The sequence below is a fragment of the Crocodylus siamensis genome, chromosome 6, assembly GCF_052110815.1.
Source record: "Crocodylus siamensis isolate JL-2025a chromosome 6, ASM5211081v1, whole genome shotgun sequence".
Taxonomy (NCBI): Eukaryota; Metazoa; Chordata; order Crocodylia; family Crocodylidae; genus Crocodylus; species Crocodylus siamensis.
In genome coordinates, this window is record NC_143400.1 from 66,710,744 (window position 1) to 66,735,936 (window position 25,193).

Genomic DNA, 25,193 nt, shown 5'->3' on the forward strand with positions numbered 1-25,193 from the left:
TTGGCTTTCTAATACCATTCTTCTGTGCTGAATACACCAGGATGGGTTTGGTGTGGGGGTTGCTCTCTGGGATTGGATGGGGATGTGATTGTGGGAGGTGTTGCTTTCCTTTCAGAGGTTGGGATGTGTGTGGGGGGGGGTGCTGATTGTGATGGGGATGTGATTGTGGGATGGGGAGGTTGTAGTTGCTTAAGGGATCAGTACAGTGACTGCCTGTGCTGTGAGACTTGGAGTCACTTGGCATTCACCGATTTCCCTCAGAGATTGGATCAGATGGCGGGTGGGGGGGTGAGGCAGAGCGGGCAAGAGTGCCATTTGCAAGTCTTTCCATGCATGTCACAGGAGTCACCCTGGCAGTGGGACTAAATCAGCTGAGATAATGGTTTCCATGCAGGACTCCTGCTACCACATCAGTACTTTTCTTGGACTGTGAGGCAGGATGGAAAGGCATCATTTGATATGGAAGATTTTTTTCTTGTTCTTCCTGTACAGCAACTCCAGTGGTTCTCATAGATAACGGTGTGTTCTCCTGTCTCTGACCTTGGTGTTCTCTCTAGCACCCAGGTCCATGGCACTGCCATCTGGGGTGGGGTTCAGAGCACCAGTGCTGGTACCTTTATACTTTGCACTAGTTTTTTTACACCTTGCCCGCACAGCTTAATGAACTCTTTTAGTGCCTTTCTGTGAGTACAAGGGAAAGTGGGAGGCTGTTTCAGGGCCAATGCTCCAGGAGGTTCAGCCTCTCCCAGTAGTAGAGATGGCCCTGAGAGATGAAGAGGGGAGCGAGATATGAATGAGGCAGATTTATGTTCCCACCAAATGGGAGTTGAGCTGCTAACTACGCAAGGCGGGGGGGCTTGATGCCTTGGCTGATCTCCAGGGAGAGAGGGAGGGGAGAATGTGACTAGTCTGTCCAGTGCTGAAAGAAAATTAGTAGCCTGGAGCCCCGTGCTTTCAGTGCTTAGGTCAGGGAGATTCACAAGCCCCCCCCCTCCATCCATGCACTAGGCCCACCCCCTTCTTGGGTTCTTATCCATGGCAGCCTGGAATAGGGCTGTGATTACAGGGATGGACTGTAGTGGCTACTGGTCCCCCAGGGGGCGGGGGGAAGAGGGGGAAAGGCAAGCAGGTCGGGTCTCATGACCACCTTCTGGAGACAGGCTTGCAGAGGGCGTTGGGTTGGTTGATGGACCATCATTTTGCCACTATCTCCCCACCCCACTGGCTGTAAGCATGGCCTACCCACTTCCCTCCCCTTCCCTCCCTCCTCTTCCCACCAGGAGCTTTGCCTTGCACCCAGTGCTTGGGTCCTTATTACAGCTGCATGGAGTGGAGTAGAGTCATACTGTTTTGGGCAGCATGTCATCCTTACTGAGTGCCAGAATTTTCACCAGAATTGGGGGAAAGGCTGGGTGTGGGTGCTGTAGGTGGTGCTGTGGCAATGGCCACTGAACTAGTAGTCAGGATGCTGGGGTCACTCTGTGCATCTCGAAGAGGGGCAGCAAGGAGTTATCAGAGGAGTGGGAGCGAAACACCCATAGCAGGTATGTTGGAAACGGTGTTCTGGGGGCTGTATGTTCCACTGCAGTCAGTGGCATCAAGGACGGGGGAAGGAGGGAGCTCCAATGAAGTGAAGACCATGGCTTCCAGGCCCTGGTCCTGGGCTATGATGACTGTGGCATTGGAGCTTTCCCCTTTTGTCCTGTGCACTCTGGTCTGCACACTTTACCATGCCCAAGATGTCAAAGGAGTTCAAGTGTCACTTCTGGTGCACCTCTGCTTTTAGATCCTGCCATGATCTGGAAACCTGCACCAACAAGCTGGAGTCTTTGAGGACTGCTATCAGTAAGATACTTTGTGTCCCATGGCCCCTAGAGACCTGATTCTGAGCACCTGGTTGTCCCAGGGGCTTCCTGCACTTTCTCCTGTGGTGGAGTCCCTGTTGGCAACTCCCTTTTTCCCCCAGTGGTGCCATACATGTGTGGGATGGTGATGACCGAGTCTGGTGAGGAAGCAAGACAGCTCCTCATAGAAATGTATGCTGTGCCTCCTGTTCCCAGACTTATTTGTGGCATTCACACTTTTGTACTGCATCTTCACCCATTTTGTCTTGGCCTGGCACTGTACCTAGTCCCTGTTGTGGTCCTGCATTTGCATCTGTTGGGCAGTGTGCTTGAACATGTCCCTGTTGTGGTGCCCTTTGCAGAACTGATCTTGGGTTCTGCACTTACTCCTGATCTCAGTGACATCCCTCATGTCCCCATGGCTCCAGTTGGGTGACCAGGGTTAGATACTGCAGAAAAATGGTATGGTGTCTTGCATAGTAGGAAATGTGGTCATCACACCAGATGACAAAGGCAACATACTTAACGATTTCTTTGCCTCCATTTTCCTGAGCAGAGACCGGAACAGTCACCCCCTATGGGCCCCCGTAGATCCCAGGGCAGGCTCACCTAGGCCAAACGTTAGTGAGGAACTAGTTAGAGAACTTCTGGAAGGACTGGATGTATTCAAATCAGCTGGTCCGGATGATCTCCACCCTAGAGAAGTGAGGGAATTGGCTGAGGTCATTGTGGGACCCCGGCACAGCTTTATGAGCACTCATGGTACTCTGGTGTGGTGCCAGAGGACTGGAAGAGGGCCAGTGTGGTTCCCATCATCAAAAAAGGGAGGAAGGAGAACCCGGGAAACTATATAGGCTGATTAGTCTTACCTCAATCCTGGGCAAGCTTTTTGAGAAAATTATGCTGGCGCATATCCACGAGGGGCCAGCAGGGGAGGTTATGCTTAGGGGCAACCAACACGGGTTCATTAGAGGCAGGTGCTGTCAGACCAACCTGGTGGCCTTCTATGACCAGGTCACCAAATCCTTAGATGCAGGGGTAGCAGTGGACATAGTCTTCCTGGACTTTTGGAAGGCCTTCGACACTGTCTCTTACCCCGTTCTCATTAAGAAACTGGGGGACTGTGGTGTCAACACCTACATAGTCAAATGGGTCGCAAGCTGGCTGGAGGGCTGCACCCAGAGAGTGGTAGTAGGATGGGTCATTTTCGACCTGGAGGGATGCAGGCAGTGGGGTTCCGCAGGGCTCAGTCCTTGGGCCCGCACTGTTTAATGTCTTCATCAGTGACTTGGACAAGGGGGTAAATAGCACCCTGTTCAACTTTTCTGATGACACTAAGCTGTGGGGGGATGTGGGTAGGCTAGAAGGGAGGAATTGGCTGCAATTGGACCTAGACAGGTTACAAGGGTGGGCGAATAAGAATAGGATGGGATTCAACACCGACAAGTGCAAAGTGATGCACCTAGGGAGGAACAACTGGTACCATACCTACAGGTTGGGGAACTCCCTTCTTGTCAGTACAGAGGCAGAAAAGGATCTTGGAGTCATCATTGATTCCAAGATGAACATGGGCCTGCAGTGTGGGGATGCAATCAGGAAGGCCAACCGCACCTTGTCATGTATCCACAGATGCAGCTCAAGCAGGCCCAAGGAGGTGATCTTCCCCCTCTATTGGACACTGGTCAGGCCACAGCTGGAGTACTGCATCCAGTTCTGGGCGCCACACTTGAAGAGGGATGTGGACAACATGGAGAGGGTCCAGAGGAGGGCCACTCGCATGATCAGGGGGCAGCAGGGCAGGCCCTATGAGGAGAGGCTACGGGACCTGAACTTGTTCAGCCGCCACAAGAGAAGGCTGAGGCAGGATCTAGTGGCCTGTTACAAACTGGTCAGAGGGGAGCAGCAGGCACTGGGGAAGTCCCTGCTTCCCCGTGCACTACCAGGAGTGACTAGGAATAATGGTCACAAGCTGGCAGAGGGTAGATTTAGGCTAGATATCAGGCGGCGCTACTTCACGGTCAGGGCAGCTAGGATCTGGAGTCAACTTTCAAGTGAAGTGGTGCTGGCTCCTACCGTGGAGGTCTTTAAGAGGAGGCTAGATGATCTTCTTGCTGGGGTTGTTTAACCCACTACTCTTTCCTGCCATGGCAGGGGGTTGGACTCAATGATCTGCTCAGGTCCCTTCCGACCCTAGAAACTATGAAACTATTGTTACCAGATTTGCCCGCTACTTTGGGGTGTGCTCATTTATTAGGGCTAGGGTCTTGGTAATTCTATCAATGTGCTGCTTGTGTTACTTGTGTTTCTATTATGGAGCTGTATCTCTCCCTTCTGCAAGCCCTCACCCCCAGTGGAGCTATCTTGCAGGACTCAGTCCAGTGGGGCTGGGTTCCTCCAGTCCCCAAATCAGTCATACACACAGACAGATTAACATGACACGCCTGACCTGGCCGGGTCGATCAGGATGGACAAGCTGACACCCTCATCTGCCAAGAATCAGTTCATCAGAGCAACAATAACCAGAGTCAGACACAAGCACACAATTAAACAGAATACCTCTGAATCTGGCTGGGTGTCCAGATGACACCCTCATGGGCCAGCATTCAGTTCATTAGGGCACGTCTGAGCCAAACTGGGTCAATCAGCCTGTACAAGCTGATCCCCTTATGTGTTTCGAACTCAGCACGTCCCAATCTTTTAGTCTCTCGATGAGCAGACCCCACAGTATTTCTGGGCTACACAGGGATCTTTAGCTTAGGTAAGAGGGGCATTGCTACAGAGCAAGTGGGGAAAGAGAAGTAAAGAAGGTAAAATATACCCAGTTACCACCAGTTTGACTATAAAAGTTATTTATTGCTAAGTAGATGAAATATATATTGACACTAGTAGTGATAGACATGCAAAGGAAAAACAAACAGTCACCGTATACCCTGGTTTCACTAAGTATTTGGGGAAACTTAGCTCAAGCTTAACTAATACAGTTCAAGTTCAGAAATCTATGCCTAGAGGGAGAGAAGAGAAAAGAGAGAGAGAGAGAGCTGGGATCTCACCAGTCCAAGGCACTAGGGCTGCAAAGCTGACAGGTCAAAGTTCTCAGCACGATCCTTGAAGGGAGATGACCTTCCTCCTGCAGCCTCTCCAGAAGAAAGCGAGTGGTGTCAGCACACACACTACTGCTTCTTTTACAGATTTTTATACCCTCAGTTCAGTTTCTTTCAAGCATTCTCAATAGTGTAAATCAAATTGTCTTTTCTATTGACAAGGGGTTATCTGGGTGGAACATCTCAGGAACTTGATTGATACTTAGGAAACATCTACTTGGAGCCAGCTTGACAGCAGATATACTTGACGGGATCTCTCCTGGTGTCTTCAGAAACAATAGATTGCAGCATCAGGGTTTTTGGATTTTTACTTGCTGTGAACAAGCCTCAGCTTAACATGACTTTTGCAGATCTTATTATAGTCTTTTAACAGACTTAAGGCAATTATTAGAGTGTTCATAACCTGTTGTGGAGAGGACTTCCACCAGTCGTCTCGGGAAAAGTATGACAACACTTGTGGACAGGGCTCCAACGGGCTGGATGCTGTGATGAACCCTGTACCATTGTTCAAATGTTGCCCATACCCCCTCTGACTCGGTCTATTGCCTCAGCATTCCCTAACCCGGCAACCGAGTTGTAGCCAATTAAGTTTCCATAGGCCTCCCATAGTGGGAGCCTATGTACGGCCTGAGATGCCTAATAAACTTACTTTTGCTTAGTGGTGTGTGGGGGGGGGGGAAGGAAAAGTCCTTTGTAAATCCAGATTAGAACTGGTTTGATAAATGCTGAGCTGGGTGCATGGATTGATTAGCATTTGGAACACAGCTTCCCCATCATGCCGTGCTCCCCTGCTTCGCTGATCCCAGAATTCACTGCAGTCTCTGCTTCAGGTTTTCTGTTCTCCATCTCTCATGTAAATGAATGGTCATCTGTTCCCATCTCAGATGCAAATGAGACCTAGGGCACTTGTTGCACTTTTGTCACCCTTATCTGGAGGGTTTTAGATGTGTCTCTCACTGCATCTTAATCAGTTTCTGTTTGGGGGCGGGGGGCGATTCTTTGTGAGTCAGACAGTCTGTATCCTGTGTCAGGGTTCCCCAAGAACATGGAGCTGACAGGTAACACTACGGTCTGTGCTGGTGCCTGTGAAGTCTTGGCATCTTTGGGTAGGTGAGGGTCTGGCTGCAAGTAGGTGGGTGGGTGAATGGATGAGTGAATAGAAGGAAGGAATGGTGGGTGTGGGTGGCTCTCCATCTCACTCCAGCTGGGTGTGAGCCCTGCTCCAGAGTGACTAGGGCTCCAGTGGCCAGACCAGCACCATGACCATGAACTTTTCAGGGGCTTTCAGCAGATGCCCCATGGTGCTGGTAATACCCTATGCCGTTGTGTAGAAATTTTCAGTGACCTATACCTCCCACATTGAGATAGCTGGACACACGCCACCTGCTCCTGGCTGGTGCCTGGCTCTGGCCTCTGAGATGTAGTGTGCAGGTCCCAGGGTCAGGGTCCATGGAGCTGTGACTGACCGTGGAGCCATTTGTGTTCCTGGCTGGGCATGCACGTGCCAGGGTCCGGATGCATGGAGCTGTGACTGATCACGGAACCATTTGTGTTCCTGGCTGGATATGCAGGTGCCAGGATCAAAGTCTGTGGAGCTGTGCCCATGCATCGGGCCATAGGGATCCCTGGCTGGGTATGCAGGTGCTAGGGAAGGAGTCTGAGGGGCTGTGCCTGAACACAGGGTTTCTCTTGCGCTTGGTGTTTGTGTGTACATCATGGGGTGCTTATGATGGGGTGTTGAGGGTGCAGTAGCCTGGCCCAGCAACCAAGATGTCCAGGTCTTGGGGCTTGTGTGGGGGGACACAGATGCCTCATTTCCCCCTGCTGCCTGCCTGTGGCTGGATGCAGTGGGTGGGGCTGGGGAGCGGGGCTGTGCTTGCTCTGTGCTGTGCTGAGACAGTTCATGAGTGGGGCCTGCTGGATGCTCAGCTGGAGCAGCTAAGTATAAGCTGAGTGCTAGTGTGCCTCCCTCTGAGGCAGGCATAAAGGGGCACAAAGCAGACTGTGATACTGGAGTACAGTGATCTTAATCAATAGAGACTAAGATTTTAATTTTTCTGTTGGGCTGAGCACATGCTAATTGTGAGTACAGTTTTGACAATCAGCATTTCTGAAAATCAGGCTGCATGTTATGAAGCATTTTACTGTATTCTTCAGTACTGGTCTATTGTGTAGCCTTAGAGTATTTAATTATAGCTGACATCAAGACTGAAGTAAAAGATTTTTAAAAAATGTAAATTTGATGTTCCCGATGGAAATCTCATTGGGTCTTTCTGCTGGAGTCAGTAGGTTTTGAGTCAAGCCTGATAGTGGTAAAGCAAATGACATTACACAATTAAATCAATTAAACATGGATTATAGTGATAACAAAATACCCCTTGGAGCTATGTAAATGATGAAGTATAATCTATGAGTTTAAACTAAGTGACACACTGTATATATTGAAGTTGATATAGTATAGCAACATCAGGCAAAAAAAAGGGGATAAAAAGAAATAAAATGCAAAAGGGTGGGAATGATGAGAGAGAATTATTATACCTCTCTTGATCTTCTACCCAAGGATGCTCTCTCAAGAATATCAAGACTTGGGGATGTTTTATCCAAATCATGGTATAGAGGAAGGTGTTGTTTGTATATTAAGAAGGTTGTCCATTTCATAAAAAGCTATTTGTTCATCTCTGTCTGTTTCAGTCTTAATTAAGAACAGTATTTCCGACCTTAATTCATACTTACTCTGCAAGTAACCAATTGCCTTATATTTTAAATTTAAATCTCACTTTCAACCCCTTTAAATAGGGTTCTACAAAGTATGAATTTTGACCTTCATGTTGTTTTATCCTTTTATAAATCCTTTAATCTTTCTTCCTCAGTTATAGTCTGATAAATAAGTTGTTTCTGTACATCCAGTTTGGGGGAGGAGGGGCACCTCTTTCAATCTGAACTACTTTGAATTGTCAAAAGAGCTGTGGTTATTATGACAAAGATTAATATGGATTTGGTGCCTTATGGATTATACAACATATATCCATTGAGCCATTAGGAGTTTAGACTAGTGCACTTAATCTAAATCAGAGACAAAATTGCAAATAACAAAGACAATACAGTGAACAGTTTAAAGCAGCTTACAGCTTGTTAAATGGTTACTACTGCCTATTCATGATTATTTTTTGCAACCCCCCCCCAGTCTTTTAAGACACTACTTTTATATTTGGAACAATTATTTTTTTCCAAGTGTGTTTCCTGATTGCTTTGTACTGTTTAAATGTTTTTAAAACAGAAGCCTCATTTGGAATTGTACAGTGTATCTCATGCCTTTTTGCTTATAAGTTTGAATGGTCTCTGAAGAAGAAAATGTTTGTTCATGCTATTATTTTATTCAATAGAATTAGAGGTATTACCAGTCATTTATTAATGGAAGGGTATTGTGTTTAATTTTGGTTTCTTTTTTATGAGAATGCAGTGACTGGCATAGGCCACTGATGCCACCTTAGTCAGGGGGGTGCATGCCCCCCTGTGACCAGTCCTGCCAGCCGGGGGCAGGGGTTCCCCTGCAGCTGATCTCACTGCTTGGGGGAGGGGGGGGGAATCGCTGCAGCCACTTCCAGGAGTGGCTGAGGCCACTTCTGGGAGCAGCTGCAGAGATCAACTGGTGCTTGCAGGGTGGTCACCAGTGCTCCTGCCTGCCCCCCCGCCCATTGCCTAAGCAGCGAGCGTGGCTGGTTGAGGGGTGCAACAGCACTCTCAGGGAGTGCACCCCACATGTCACCACTGGTGCCTGACTAGTTTTATGTCATGATTCCCATTAAATGAATCTATATTACTCTCAAACATTGGAATTTTGCAGTGTATTAAATCTCATAGTAAAAATACACTTTTAAGTTACTTTTAATGACCTTTTTGTATTGTGACCTGATTATACAGACAGCATAAAATCAGAGTGGATTTACAGTTTGGGTGTTTCACATCTGAATTTTTTTTCCTCAGACCCATCTGACCCAACTAAATATATAGATACTGCATAAATCTTGTTATGAGTTTGCCTAGATAAGTAAGTAGGCAGTAAAAAAATTGAGTTTATTCCATGGATGCAGTGATCACACAAGGCCACGTTCTGCCTAAAGTTAAATGGTGCTTACCCTGCAATTCTCGTCTCAGTGATATGGACAGGGCAGAATTCCAGTCCTGGAGTTTTGTGGCTCATTCCTATCAAGATTCTGTGTAAAATGTGGTGGAGCCTTTGTTCTTTCTGTGTTACACAATAGCTACTGGAATAGCTGAGTTATTTGTGTCCATACAGTGGTCTTGTTGCTCCAAAGATGCCTCTCTTCAGCCAGGTGTTTAAGCAGTTCCTTATCTTTTAAGCACAAGTCAGTGGGAAGGATGATTGTTATTGGTCTATATCAAATTATAATTCTACCTACCATTGCTGTTCCTGGTTTGAATGGGACACTAAGCCTGTTCTTATGGCTTTATTGGTAGTGCACAATCCACATTCCAGTAAGTAAATAACTAAATAAACAGCAGCTAGCATTGTCTGAAATATTTTCATTTTGCTGTCATTTCCAAATATTCCTAAGGGCAGGCATTTCTCCATTCTTAGAATGCCTATTAATATGCACTGCAAATGTCCTTATTCCATTTTTTTTTCTTGTCAACCTAAAAGTTTGCATCCTCTTAGAACAGTAATTACAGTACATTTTCTTTAATGGTTTCCTTTTAAAAAAACGCTTCTACAAATGGCACATCTTTTGATGTAATTATTTACCAGTTTAGTCCAAATCCCTGACTTCTCCATTTTCTGTACCTTTTCCATTTTCTGATTAATGTGCATGAAGAAAGTATTTTATTCAGATAAAAGGACAAAGCATTACAAAATGCTATAGAAGCTGCTTAAATGTAGCTTCTTTTCTTCAGCAATGTTCGGGGTTTCTATTCTATGTTATTACCATTGATAAAGTTCTTCATGATTAATTAAATCAGATAGGAATGACCTTCAATATAGCAGTTACTAAGGATGCAGAAATGTAATGGAAAACTCTTAAAATGCAAGCTATATTTCATACTTTAAAAAATGATATTGTATTTTGTATACTGTATAGCATTATATAACATTATGTAACAAATTATGCAGCTAGAAGAAACTCCAAGACTTGGGGTAAACTAAACAATAAATTGGTTTTACAAAATACTGCAGTACATTGACTCCAGCAATTATTCATAAAGCAAGAACTGATTATTATCAAGTTGATGCTTAGACTATATTAATTAATGCCATCAAGCATCAGTAATGACACTTGAGGGCATCATGCACATCCTATATTTGAGTTATGCTTATCATCTGGTTGAGAATTACTCAGGGGACTTTACATTATTAATAGAGTCCTTTCAGACCTTTTTCTTCCCTCTCTCTTATGGATGTAAAATGTGATTTCTTATATAAAATCCCACTGATGTTACAGCTGACTATGTTCTCCACAGTCATGCTTTCTGTTCTAAAAGTGTTTCAGACCATTTTGTCAATTGTCTGTAAGAGTTATCATATACAGCAGGTGCTATACTCAAGGGAGTGTGAGTCAGTGATAGAGGTTTTCTTTTAAAAGACTAGATTTTCAGTCTTACGGGTATAAAATGCATTTTTATATAAAGCTACCATCAGTGACCTAACTACAGGAGCCATTGTGGCAATCAAGCCCCTTTCACTTCAAGGTATTTAAACCATTTCATCAAAAATACTCATATATTGAGAATATGAATCACAGTTTCATAATAAGCAGACAACTAAACTTTTATTTTCTGTTTTGTTCCCCCCCTCCCTACCCCCACTTTCAAGTTCTAATATCTTTGGCCATAGGGATAATTAGTGTGCCTTTGGGGTGGAGTCTTTTCCTTAGCTGTCATCTTAAACAGGAGCCTTAAGATAATTTATTAATTTGAAAAAGTTCCTATGTGACTAGAGAAAGGAATACAGGAAAGTATGCAAATATATATCCTACCACCTATAAATACTTTGAGGAATTATTCATGAGAACCCATCATGCTTATTTAGTTGCCTACCCATATTTGCCTTTCATTTTCTTTCTTTCTCTTTTTAAAATAAATGCAGTTGGTTTTCTTCAGTGATATGTCCATATAGAGAATGATGTTCACTTTTGCTAAAGTCTCCTAAGAGGAGGGATGATAAGAGGAAATGATGGAGGAAAGAGAGATGCAGCTAATGTGAAAAACCAGACAGAAGGAAGAAAAGAAACAGATTTCCAGCAATTTACAATACTATCATAAAATTAACAAAATGAATTCTGATGTTCTTGATCCTCTAATCGCATTTAGTCTTATTGTTAATTCCCTCTCACTTGTTTTGTCTGCTTCTCTTGACTTAATGTGTCTCTGTAGAGAAATGGATATTTATTGTGGGAGAGCTTCTCAATTGGCCTTCCACACAGGTGGGAAATTGGATGAAGGAAGTAGGTGAAGGCTGCTGAACTACCAGATGGATTTTGGAACATAAATTTAACTAAAATATATTTTATGGTTTATGGAAAATGTCTTTCTTTGTAAAAGGCATTTATGATTTTCATTAATAGAAGGCTACATGCGTCTGACTATCTTTCAACAGCCAAATGAAAATGCCGCAGCTCCAGAGTCACTTCCTCTGCTCTTTTTTAGCAGACTAGCCTGCTTCATGTGCTGCTGCAAAGCCCATGACTCCTGGGCTCAGAGGGTGAGAGGCTCCCACCCAACTGGGATGTGGAACTGCTAGTGCCTCTGCCTCCTCCACAAGGGGGTCTCTCCAGAGAGGTGCCCCAAGGCTAGTCCCCCACTGCTCTGGCCCTGTGATCTGAGTGTGCCCCTACTGAGAGTTTCCTGGGCATGTTGCAACAAGCTGCTTGCATGGACCAAGGACTGAGGGCTGCCTGATCCACTGTGCCCTGCTGCTGCTGCTGCTGCTGATGATGATTGTCATGGTGCCCTGGGTGCACCTGTGAACCTGACATGGGATCCTGAGCTTTGACAGTACATAGGGCAAGCCCACCCTGCCACATAACCTCCACTGTCACCTGGAGCACTACCTGTGGCTGTGCTACAGGACCTTGTCTCCCCCACACAGCTGAGGATGACATCACCACCAGCATTAATGCATTTCTTGGCATGTGAGAGGCCTGTGCTTGCCTAGCTGCAGGGGCACAAGCTATTCTATAAAGTTTTGCACTCTCTCTTACCTCCCTGCTTGCTAGGAGTTAGGCTTTGGGGGCCAGGGAGAGTATGAGAGGGCCAGGTGGGGAGTGGGGGCTGAAGCTGGGGGCAGGGGCAGGGGCTGGGGTTGAGAGGGTCCTCCCCCCCAGTGTGGGGCTTACTTTGTAGGCATGGCAGGCATGCCCAGCAGCCCGAGTTGGTCCCCACTGGTGGTGAGGATATACAACTCCTGGCAGTTTCCTGGGGCACAGATGTGTAGTATCTGCCTGCCCAGGCAGGAGCTCCCTCTGGGGAGGAGCTGGAGCTCCTGGAAACTGGCAGTGCCATGGCTGAGCACACGGAGTGGTGGGGCAGGTGCTGGTCCAGGATCCCAGAGCTGTTGGAGGAAGACCGGGGTGGGGAGCATGATGGGATGGAGTTTTGACAGGCCAGCCCTCCCCCAGTGATGCATCACCATGGGTGCCAGGCCACAGCAGAGGCTTGAGCAGTGCCCATGCAATTCTGGGTCCACCTGGGAGTATGCAGGGGGACCCCCCTTGCTCCTTTGCCTTGGCAAACAGTTGTGGGGAGACGCTGGAAATCCCCCTCAGACCCAGGAGGCACCAGTTGCCAAGCTGAGAGACAGGCTTTGTGTGTGCAGGCCAGGACAACACTTGCTACCTGTGCAAGAGAGATTGTGTTTGTGTGCAAGCAAAGCTGCAAACCCCAGCCCTCCCCCCCCCAACCAACAGCCTTGCTTCGGTGTTACACACACACCAGTGCCTGACGCAAGGAAGCTTTGTGAGAGTGACCCAAGAAAGCATGGAAAAGGGTGGATATGGAGGCAGACACAAGAAGCCAGGAAACTATGAGCTTTTATTGTTTGCAACACAGTATTACAGCAGTTACTTGGGTTTCTTGACCTTTACCCCACCATTACCCTGAACCAGCCCTGTATCCCTGAAACACAGTGGTACCCTCTTGGCCCTGCTGGCAATCATATGGCCCTGCTGTGACCCCACAGAGTAGGGGGAACAGGTTCATCTAGCACAAAGACAAGATGAGCAGACTGACTTTTCCCTTTTGGGCATAGTACCTGTTCATTTAGGTAGTTCTGCACACTCTGAAAGGTCTCCTTGAAAGTGTCATGTGAACTCTGTAAGTCAGCACTGGACTTGTTAACCACATCTCTCAAATTCTGCGTGGTGTCTTGCACTTCCCCAAGGATGGCACAGTCCTTATGCGCCAAACCAGAGTTCATCCTGCCAGCCATCTTTGTGTTGCACTCTGGCTACTGAGGACTCTGTCAACCTCGAGCGAGGTGTCATCGAACCAGCTCTGCTTGCTGAGAAAATCTCTGCAGTGCTCTGTTGAAGTGCAAGAGGGGCACCATTTCTGGTGGCCACGAGTTGTGGTGGCTGATAAAGAAAAAAGCAATGGTTGGCTTCCCCGCAAGAGAAGGAAAGTACACACCCCCACCCCCACCATGCAGTGCACAAAATCCCGGCAGGCGTGGAAACAGACCCCACAAAATTGGAGTACCACGTGTACTGCCCAAAACTTATGAGTACTCCCTGCTCCGAGAGGAACAGATCCATGGCTGCCACTGCCTGTGCTAGCTGCAACAAATTACTTAAAGCAAAAAATTAGCCATTGAACCCAGCTGGCCTGGACCACCATTGAAAGAACGTGGCAACACACCTACAGCAACACATGAATTTTTCCCCCTTCCCCCTGCCCTCCCAAACTCAACCAGCACAAACCCGGGAGTTGCCTGGCAGTGACGAGGCAGAGTACAAGAGACTTACCAGGTCCAGCAGATGATGCATCTTTCTGACCCTCCACCTCCTCTGCTTCATCATCCATGCTATTCTGTTGAATAGAGGGGCTAAGTGGCAATAACTGTAAGGTGACCAATGGTTCTTCCTGCCACTGGTCATCAGGGACCAGGGAGGAGTTTCTGAACAGCTGAGACATGATGATGGTTTCACCCTCAGAAGGGGCTGCTGCCACATCCTCCTCCTCCTCCACCTGCACCTCCAGCCCAACCCTGGTGCTGAAAGTCTCCAAACCTGGGTTGTCACTGTCATCCCTGGAGAGAATGACAGACAGCTTGTCACAGAAGGGGGCAATTGTGCGACCTGCCCCAGAATGAGAATTTGCATCTTAGGCTCTGTAAAATGCTGATGTCAGGGACTTGATCTTGCACCAAATCTGGGTCCAGTCACGATTGTGCCCTTGTGCCTGAATGCCTTTTGCAATCCTGACATAAAGAGGCTTATTCCTCCTACTTTCCAGCCTGTCTGTGATCCTTTGCTCTGACCAAATATTAAGTCTTCCAGTTATTCCCAGCTCCAGTTGGGCCCACGGGCATTGGAGGTATCAGCCTCCTGGGCCATCAGCTCCATACTGCTGGCCTTGGCTTTCTGAGACATGGTGAAGCAGTTGGTGGTCAACAGCAGAAGTGATTTGTGAAAGGGGGGGCAAATTTTGGGGAGGGTGCCTTTATACTCAGGCTGTGCTTGCAGGAAGGTCTGGGAAAATTCCAAGGATTTTGAAGTCATTACCTGTAAGTATCTAAACACCCAAAGGTGATGAAGCACACCCAGTTAATAACAAAAAAGACCTGGGGATGGGGTAAATAAGGCCATTGTACATCACAACACCAGTGGCTGCAAAGCTCAGGATGAACGAAAGGATGTGCAAAAATGCACAATGCCCCTGGGCACTGGGGTGATGTGTTGAAAAAGCAGCTACACCAAGTTCCAGACCACACTCTCTCTCTCTCTCTCTCTCTCCCTGCCACACTGCTTGGTGCAGGTGGGTGATAGGCTGCTGCTGGGAGAGGGGCAGAATGGAGAATGAGGATGGAGGACATAGTTTCATAGTTTCTAGGGTCAGAAGGGACCTGAGCAGATCGTCTAGTCCGACCCCCTGCCATGGCAGGAAAGAGTAACGGGGTCAAACGACCGCAGGAAGGTGTCCATCCAGCCTCCTCTTAAAGACCCCCAGGGTAGGAGCCAGCATCACTTCTTTTGGAAGTTGGTTCCAGATCCTAGCCGCCCTGACCGTGAAGTAGCGCCTCCTGATATCCAGCCTAAATCTACCCTCTTACCAGCTTGTGACTGTTATTCCTGGTCACTCCTGGTAGTGCTCGGGGGAACAGGGACTTCCCCAGTGCCTGCTGGTCCCCTCTGACTAGTTTGTAACAGGCAACTAGATCTCCCCTCAGCCTTCTCTTGTGGAGGCTGAACCTCATAGGGCCTGCCCTGCTGCCCCCTGATCATGTGAGTGGTCCTCTGGACCCTCTCCATGTTGTCCACATCCCTCTTGAAGAGCGGCACCCAGAACTGGACACAGTACTCCAGCTGCGGCCTGAACCAGTGTCGCATAGAGGGGGAGTATCACCTCCTTGGACCTGCTTCAGATGCATCTGTGGATGCATGACAAGGTACGTTTGGCCTTCCTGACTGCATCCCCATGCTGCCAGCCCATGTTCATCTTGGCATCAATGATGACTCCAAGATCCTTTTCTGCCTCTGTACTGACAAGAAGGGAGTCCCCCAACCTGTAGGTAGGGTGCCAGTTTTTCCTCCCCAGGTGCATCACTTTGCACTTGTCAGTGTTGAATCCCATCCTATTCTCATCCGCCCACCCTTATAACCTGTCTAGGTCCAATTGCAGCCTATTCCTCCCTTCTAGCCTGCCCACATCCCCCCACATCTTAGTGTCATCAGCAAATTTAAACAGGGTGCTTTTTACCCCTTCGTCCAAGTCAGTGATGAAGATGTTGAACAGTGCGGCCCCGAGGACCGAGCCCTGCGGAACCCCACTGCCCACATCCCTCCCAGTTGAAAATGACCCATCCACTACCACTCTCTGGGTGCAACCCTCCAGCCAGTTGGCAACCCAATTGACTGTGTGGGTGTCGACACCACAGCCCCCCCAGTTTCTTAATGAGAACGGGGTAAGAGACAGTGTCGAAGGCCTTCCAAAAGTCCAGGAAGACTATGTCCACTGCTACCCCTGCATCTAAGGATTTGGTGATCTGGTCATAGAAGGCCACCAGGTTAGTCTGACAGCACCTGCATCTAATGAACCCGTGTTGGTTACCACAAGCATAATCTCCCCTGCTGGCCCCTCGTGGATATGCGCCAGCATAATTTTCTCAAAAAGCTTGCCCAGGATTGAGGTAACACTAACTGGCCTATAGTTTCCCGGGTCCTCCTTCCTCCCCTTTTTGATGATGGGAACCACATTGGCCCTCTTCCAGTCCTCTGGCACCACACCAGAGCACCATGAGTGCTCATGAAGCCGTGATGAATGCTCATAAAGTCATGGAGCGTGAGAAGGAAGGGGTGGCAGTACTGCAAATGATGTTTAACTGGGGATTACTGTTGGAACATTTCAGTAGGAGTAGGACTCTACACTGTTCAGCGCAAGCTGTGTTTCTGCTTTAACAGTACCAATGATAAGAAGATTCAACAGTTACTCAGGGGAATACACAAAGTGAAGCGAACAGGTGGAATTTGACAAGGCTTTGTTGACAAACCTGAGGAGGACCAGCAGACTCTGCACAGTGTGAGCCCATGAGCACAGCTTGGATTGGTGGGAGCAAATCATTCTGCCCACTTGGAACAACCAGCAGTGGCTGGAAATGTTCTGAATGAAAATGGAGATGTTCTACCATATCATAGTTTCATAGTTGGTAGGGTCAGAAGGGACCTGAGCAGATCATCAAGTCCGACCCCCTGCCATGGCAGGAAAGAGTACTGGGGTCAAATGACCTCGGCAAAGTGTTTATCCAGTCTCATCTTAAAGACCCCCCAGGGTAGGAACCAGCTCCACTTCTCTTGGTAGTTGGTTCCAGATCCTAGCCACCCTGACCGTGAAGTAGCGCCTCCTGATATCTAGCCTAAATCTACCCTCTTGCCAGCTTGTGACTGTTATTTCTTGTCACTCTTGGTAGTGGTTGTGGGAACAGGGACTTCCCCAATGCCTGTTGGTCCCGTCTGACTAGTTTGTAACAGGCCACTAGATCCCCCCTCAGCCTTCTCTTGTGGAGGCTGAAGAGGTTTAGGTCCCTTAACCTCTGCTTGTAGGGCTACTGACCCCTGATCATGTGGGTGGTCCTCCTCTGGACCATTTCCATGTTCTCCACATCCCTGCTGAAATGCAGCACCCAGGACTGGACACAGTACTCCCAACTGTGGCCTGACCAGTGTTGCATAGAGGTGGAGGATCACATACTTGGACCTGCTCAAGAGGCGTCTGTGGATACAATTTATGGTTAGCCTTCCTGACCGCTTCCCCACACTATCAACCCATATTCATTTGGCATCAATAACGACTCCAAGATCCTTTTCTGCCTCTGCACTGACAAGAGGGGAGTTCCCCAGCCTGTAGGTATGGTGCTGGTTCTTCCTCTCCAGATGCATCACCTTGTACTTGTCAGTGTTGAAACCCATCCTGTTCTCATCTGCCCACCTCTGTAACCTGTCTAGGTCTGATTGCAGCCTATTCCTCCCTTGAAAATCTGTGTGTGTCTACAGGGGCATGCGGTGTTGTAGACAAGGGGCAGAAGGGGGGACAGTCGGGTAGGGGGAGGAAATTGGGACCGGGCTAGGGGTTTGCTGCTTTTCTAGACTGAGTGGTTTGTGGGGAGGGGGGCATTATACACCATCATCCACACGTGAATGAGCCCCCTGGGTGGGTGGGGAACAAGATGAACAGCAACCCACATTTTGAAAAACATTCCAAAAACATTTATAAAACAATTCATAAAAGACACACCTCCAAAAGCTAGATGTGGTACTACACAAACAGTACTTTGGCAGGGAATGGGAGGGTACCAATGGGAAACTGGTTTGGGGGAGGGAGGCATTATGCACTGTCACCTACATCTGAATTAGCTCCCCCCCATTCTAGCTCTTGGCAGGCTAGGCAGTTGGGGGTGGGGGACAGCAACCCACATTTTGAAAAACATTCAAAAAACATTTATAAAACAATTGACAACAATTCACAACACACCTCCAAAAGCCATATGTGGTACTACACAAACAGATTGATGATGTACCTGGCCAGGGAATGGGAGGGTTTCCCATTGGAAACTACAAAGATCAATGAGTTCAGGAATGCTGGGAAATGCAGTCCAAAAAACCCCCAAAACCACAAAGATAGACTTGCTTGCCACTACCAACATAAACAGCAATCGGGTGGCAACAAACACCTGCCCACCCACCCGCTACTCTTATGATATAGGTAGTTATTATATTATATTAATGAATGGGTAGAATGGGAAGGGAAGGGAAAGGAATGAACGGGAGGGGAGGATTCACCCGCACAGCTTGTCTTTTGGGATTGGGACATGGTCCTTGTGATTGCATACTGATGGAGAGAGGCCAGACTGAATGAGCATAGGTGGGTGCAAGTGACAAGAATTTTGGGGTGACTGTGCCCAGGGGAGGCTCCCAGAGAGTCAGGACTGCTCAATGAGAGTCTGGGGGCAGGGTCTGGGGAGCCCAGGTGGTTCACATGCACTTCCTGCTGTAATACATGAGGAAAGACATTCTGGGGGTAAATTGGTATTTGACTCCCTCTACTGACATCTGCAAGGAATGACACACGGTGACTTAACTTGCTCGAAAGCACTGTTCATGCAAACATGAACACTGTTGTGCAAAAAAAAAAAATACACCGCATAAAAAAAAAAGCTACATTAAAATTTTAGGGCAGTCTACATTAACTCCTATGTTGTCTACACATGCCCCTTGATGCCAAAGTAAAAAGAAAAAAAAAATCCAGTGCTGCATATATTAAATTGATAGAAAGTCAACATGCAGTTTCTACAAAATAATAATATAGGGTCTCATTCTTCATATGCTCTATGTGCAGAACTGTCCTGGAAATCAGTGGAAAGTAAAGCATTTTTTTTCCTGTTAAAAATAATTAAACCTAATAGACCGAGATCTCCTGAAATGTCAGAATCATTTTCCTTTTAATTATGGTACTTCTACAGTTTAAAAAAAAAAATCAATGAAAAAATAAATGCTCTGCAAGCTCTGTTACAAATAAAGTGGAGGTTCGTTTACAGAGTTAACACTTCCTTATCAGAATTGTTCATATTTGGATGTTTATTATTGTTAGCACTGAGTCATGAATCTGGGCACCTCCTGTGCCTTCCAAACCTAGAAGACTGTAACCATGACAGAAAGGCAAATCACATCCCTGAGTTGGTGACAGTGTTTCTACCAGGAAAGAATTACTGACCTGGCACATAAGCTATTTAAAAAATGTGTCTGATTGCAGAATTATAGGATAGTCTGTTTTTGTAGTAGGGAAAAATGGATAATGTTTAAGGCAGAATTTAAAGAACATCACCTTGTTTTTCTCTATCAACTGCAGTTAATGTTAGAGAGAGACAGAACCTGATGTTTAAAAGAATTTTTAGGACCTAATGATGCAGAAAGCACTGGGAATTAGGATGCAGATCTACAAATGACTTAGCTGTGGACATATACATTCTGGTCCCTTCTTCCAACACTGTCTTGTGCATCATAATCAGTGGACACAGCTCCTGAGAAACTAGGTGCAGCAGGGAAGCAGAATGTAGCAGAAACTGTTGAGGAGCCACATGCAAAGCTGAACTGGTGATTTACAGCTAGGGTCAGGTCTATGCAGAAGCTGTAGGGATGCAGCACTATCTGGGCAAAAAGCCAGTACAGAGATGGTTTCAATGAAACTCACCCTGGAAATGTACAAGCTCCTATTTGCCTTTAGCAGAGACTGGAGTGGAGAGGGAACCCCTGACATTAAGCATTTCTTGGATTGAACTTTGTTCAACTCACCAAATACTATGAGTAACTATTACCTTAAATTTACCTTAAGGCACTGATCCTTCGGTTTTTGCAACCTTACAGGCCACGTCCAGATGAGCGCAGATGGGTGGTATGGGGCACTGAAGACCCATCTGCAGCACCACACATGCAGGTGTTCTGTAGCAGCACGGGGAGGGAGGATTTGACCTAGTGGTCAAAAAAGCCCATGCTGAAAAAAGTGGAGTGGCACATGTGGTGGCAGCATGCTACCCCCTAAAACCAGTGACTGGCTGGCTGGAGTCCCCAGGACCCCAGGTTAGGCTGTTGGGGCCAGCACAGTTGCTGTCCCCAGCCTTCCCTACCCCAACAAGGGTAACCTGCTATACAACAGAGCACATGTGGCATGGGCATTCCCTGGAGACAAGTAGCAGTGGCACAAGGTGTGCCACTGCTACTTGTTCCTGGGGAAACAAATGTCTGTGCAACCTTACAGGGCCCATCCAGATGTGCCCACACTGTCTGTCAGCCCTAGGAAAACATTCTTTCATTTTAAATCTCCTTAAGGGCTAATGCCTACAAGGCTTAGTGTCTGACATGCCTTCAGTGCTTGGTTGCGAAATCATGGTATGCCTAAAATGCTATTGGTACGTTAGAATGTTGATGTACGGTGGCACTGACCAGCTAAATAATTACATACTTAACTTTCAGCCTTAGTTATCCATAGTGTTAAATTGTAAATATTTTAGTGAAGACCTTAAAGATCTTTCAGTATAATGTTCCAAATAATGCATGGCATTGATAGCATTTCATTATGAATAATTGTTACTACTTGGAGTTTTATGGAACTTTATTTACCTTTGGTGGTATATGAAGTTGAAGTATAATATACCCTAAAATATCAAATATACCCTAAAAAAAAAAATCATTTTGTTTCCATCTTAAGAGTCAATAAGTTCTCGTGCTGTGAAGTATACATGCACAGACTTGTTTTTCCAAATCTGACCACTAGGAATGCAGCAGTAGAAAAACAGGCTCTAGAACGATTTTTGCAATTCCAGGTTAATATCAACAGAATTGCTTGGTAAAGTCCTTCAGCCATGCAGAAGGAAAAAGACTTTAACAAACATATAAAGAATTGCATAGTGACTGAAAATTAGCTCTAACAAAAACTAGAGATGGAAGTGACCTATTATCTCATCTTGTCTCTTTTCTTTTGTCTATAGTTTTACCGCTTCAAAGGACTCAGTTGATTGGGATTTCTTCCAGGCTGTTTTTGGAAGATTATTTAATACTGTAATAGTTTTCTGCACAAGTCCTTCTTTACCTGGGGACTGACAACGTGCATATCTGTGGATTGGGAGAGAGGTCTGGGAACAGTTACTTCCCAACTGCCTCCTTGGATCCACCATAGTATCAGAAGACTTCGGAACATGTAAGTACTTTCTAGCAGTCTTTGACTTTCTCATCAGGATACTTGTAGTCACTACAGATGATATAAAAATGAGCTAATATGTCCACTTCTGGGGTAGCATATTTTGAATACAGCAAAAGAGCTCTTTTCTTGTACGCTTTGTTTGCCATACAGATTACACTGGGCTCAGATTGGTGTCTCTTTATAAGTAGTATTTCTTGGGATGCAGAAGTAAAGTTGAAAAATGCCAGGGGTTTGACATTATAAAATAATGTTCGCACTTATAATACTCTTTTCACAAAAGTAGGAATCTCACATCTTGTCTCTCTTGTTTTGTCTATAGCAAGGGTCTAACAGTTGCTCACCACACAGTTGTTGACCATTGCACCATTAAATAAATGTGTGGCAGGGACCAAAGTCTGCTGATCAGTGGCCTGATCCATTATTCTTATTAACTCAGTGGCAAAACATATTGCATTAAAGGATCATACTGAATCATTCCAACATATCCATGAAAAGGCGGAAGGAAACCCATCATAAATATATTTTCTATAGTAATAGATTTTTATATGATTTTATATGATTTTCCAAACCTTCATTTAGAGGCAGTCTTTAAACTCACTATAAGAATTGTTTTCATGAGTAGGAGTTTACCATCATGTTGCCATTAGCTCTCATTTCTTGAAAGAACTGTATTAGCAGCGAAACATAAAGTATGATTATATGAGAAGCTGCAGTGTAGTGTAGAGATCTGAGACAGATTTAGACAGGGTATGTCAAATACCAAAAGCAGTGTACCTGTGACAGAAGAGATTTCCATGAATAAAAAATTACCCAGTTGAGAGGTTCAGGCGAGTGGTTCTCTTGAAGCCAATAGAACTGGTCATTGGATAGCATGGGGAAGATTCGTCTTGGACCATTTTTTATCTCAGAATTATCAAAGTAAGAAATATGATTCCAGTGGTTGAGTCCAGCTAAGTTATACTTTGCACAGATTGTAGGAGAGGAAGAAGCTGGTTTGGCCTAGGTACATCAGAACAGCCTCCACCAGATTGCAAGAGCCCCCCAGCAGTGTTATGATAACAGTGATTGTCTGAATGTGATGTATTGTGGTTACATCCTTATCATGCCCCTATATATGTTTAGCGTGGACAGAATAGACTTGACCTTGCTATCTCTGGGGCATTGGATGTTCCCTCATAGGAAGAATCCTCCATGTCCAAAGGCACAGAAAATCTGTTTAGTCATTTTGCTACAGAACCATTTGGTACTATCTCTCCTGGAAATATTGTTTAAGGTCTATGTTAGTTAACTCAGAACTTCATCCAAGTTGTGAGTAACTGGGTACGCTGGGCCCCAGACCTACACAGTTTATCTCTGTTCATGGTTTATTGCATGCAGTACTTACAAATCTTAAAGGAATGACACAGTGAGTATAACTAAAGAGTGTTTTATCATCATCAGTTGGCTAATTATACCAGCTGGCACAGGCTAAGTGCACATGGGTTACATATCCAAAGTATGACAGAACTGTTAAACATATGACAAAAGCTTTAAAAGATGTAATAGCTCTAGTAATTAATCAGATTCTAATAATTGCATAAGAATTCCTATCACCAGTTACCACACAGATACCTATGCAGGTGTATTCTATTCATGGGCAGATCCAGAATTTCAGAAAGAAGGGTATGGGAGCAGCAACCTGTGCTACACCTGAGCTCCTCACTGAACAGGACTGGAATAAGCTCTGGAGTTCCCTCCCACTCCCACCCGGAGGCAGCTGGAGACAGCAGTAGATGTAGGCAGCAGAGGGGTGGAAGGGGAGGGGAGGTACTACTAACCATGGTGGGAAAGAAGAGAAAGGTGTGGGGTAGAATTCTTATTTGATTTGGGACTTAAAAAAAAGTCCCTGGCTGCTGCTCCTGTCGTGTAGTAGACTGAAAGGGGATTGTTACTGTGCCACTGCACTTCCCTTAGCCCTATGGTCAGTCACTACTTCGGTATGTATACCAATTATTTGTCTCCTTATTGTTGAAACTTCTTTCAAACCTCCCTATATTCCTGAAAGCCTTGTCACTTACCATCTTCCAGATGCAGTCTGCAAATCTCTTAAAACTCCTAGCTCCTTACCTTTTTAGCAGCTTGACTGATCCCAGTACTGTCTTCCAGGAAGGGAAAAAGAAAAGGGGAACTTGTTTAGAAGTAGAGTCTGTTACACTAAAGAGAATGAGGGTTGAAGTGGGAAGGAGGCCTGCTAGAAGATGAGGCCTAGCAAGACAGTAGCAGGGGCATAGGGCCTCTAGTCTATCCAACAATCCCAAGAACAGAAACTTGTTCACCTAAATGAGTTCAACCTATGCTCATGTATTTATAAGTATTAAACTAACTATACAGACATTATCCCCATGCCTTTTAATAGGAGATAGTCTGCTCAGTTCCTTTCCTCTTAAATATATTAGCTTTTCCGCATACCTAACGTGATACAAACAAGCTAATTTAAAGCTGCCTGTGAAGATAATTTTTATATGAAGAGTGTAATAACAAATGCAAACAATTGTGCTCAATATAACCTAGTGCTCTCTTGCTGTGCTGGTTATGCTTAATGTAACAGATCAGGCTTATCAGCTCTTGTTTGGCTTCTGACAGCAACTAGATTAATTAATGTAGTAGTTATGTATTGTGTGAGTTGAAAATGATTTGGACTGTGGAAAGTAAAGAATGCTTATATAATTATTGTGATATTAAGCAGAATGTAATGACAGGAAATAGGACACTGAATTCTCTGGGAGTTCCCTATACCAGAACTGGCGGAATTCTTGCCCTTATTCCATTCCAAAGGCAGGGCAGAGATGCACATTATAGCCTAACTAAATCAGAGATGCATAGGTTTTTGTGAGCCCAAGCTTGCTTCATCACAGGCTCACAAAAGCTTACGCATCTCTGATATAGTTATTCTATAAGGTACGTCACTACCCTGCCTTCTGCCTAACTTCAGACTAACACAGCTAAATACCATTCTTCTTATTCCATTCCTACATAAAAGGCCCTCTTGGAGTGGCAGGCCCATGCCCTGATTCCTCTGTATTGAAGCCCAGGTGGCTGGGCTGTGACCAGCACAGCTGCTACTCCACGGATGGAGGAGCTGGGCCTCAACTGAAGCACAGCACAGCACAGTATAGCACAGCACAGCACAGCAACTGCACATTGAAAGGAAGCCCAGAGGCCAGGAACATGATGGGATGCATCACATGTTGGAACTAGAACCAGATGCACTCCTTGCCACCTGGAACACCCTGCTGTCACTGCCACCATCACCAGCCAGTAAGCCAGGGAAACCAGCCTGGGCCTGCCAGAGCCTAAAGGGGACTGAACCTAAGACTAAGACCTAAGACTTCCCAGAGAAAGCTGGGCACAGTTCCAGTGGTCCACCCAGGGAACAACCCACACTGTAGCAGCAGAGCTCACTAGCTTGCGCCTGACTGGCATTTGTAAAGCCCCAGGTCAGATAGGGATGGAAACAGCCTGACTGTATGCCCAACCTGCACTGTGAGGTGACATCCACTGTCTGGCTGTGAGTAGGCCCATCAAGGGCCATGTGGAAACACTGGGACCCCTGGCCATGGGGCAGTAGGAAAAAGCCCCAGGGAAAAGGGGGCCAGATAGAGAAAAGGGAACGAGGGTCGAAGAAGCAGATCCCTAAGCAGCTCAGTGCAGAGAGTGAGCAGCTCAGTGCTGGCCCAACAGTGTCCTACCCACTGCTCAACTTGACCCACGTAGAGTTATGTTGTTTCCTTTTGTGTTAGCATTTTTTCTCCAAGTGTAACAAGGTCACAGCAAGCAACTGTGATAC

The 25,193-nt window shown here is 46.2% G+C and overlaps 1 long non-coding RNA gene across 1 annotated transcript in view; it reads left to right on the forward strand.

The window, feature by feature from the left end:
- The window catches only part of LOC149862942 (uncharacterized), a 298,678-nt gene that overhangs the window by 200,022 nt on the left and 73,463 nt on the right, over positions 1 to 25,193 (forward strand). The window contains exon 3 of the long non-coding RNA XR_016443299.1: positions 21,156 to 21,364. This is a non-coding gene — a long non-coding RNA (uncharacterized LOC149862942). The remainder of the gene's footprint in view (positions 1 to 21,155; positions 21,365 to 25,193) is intronic.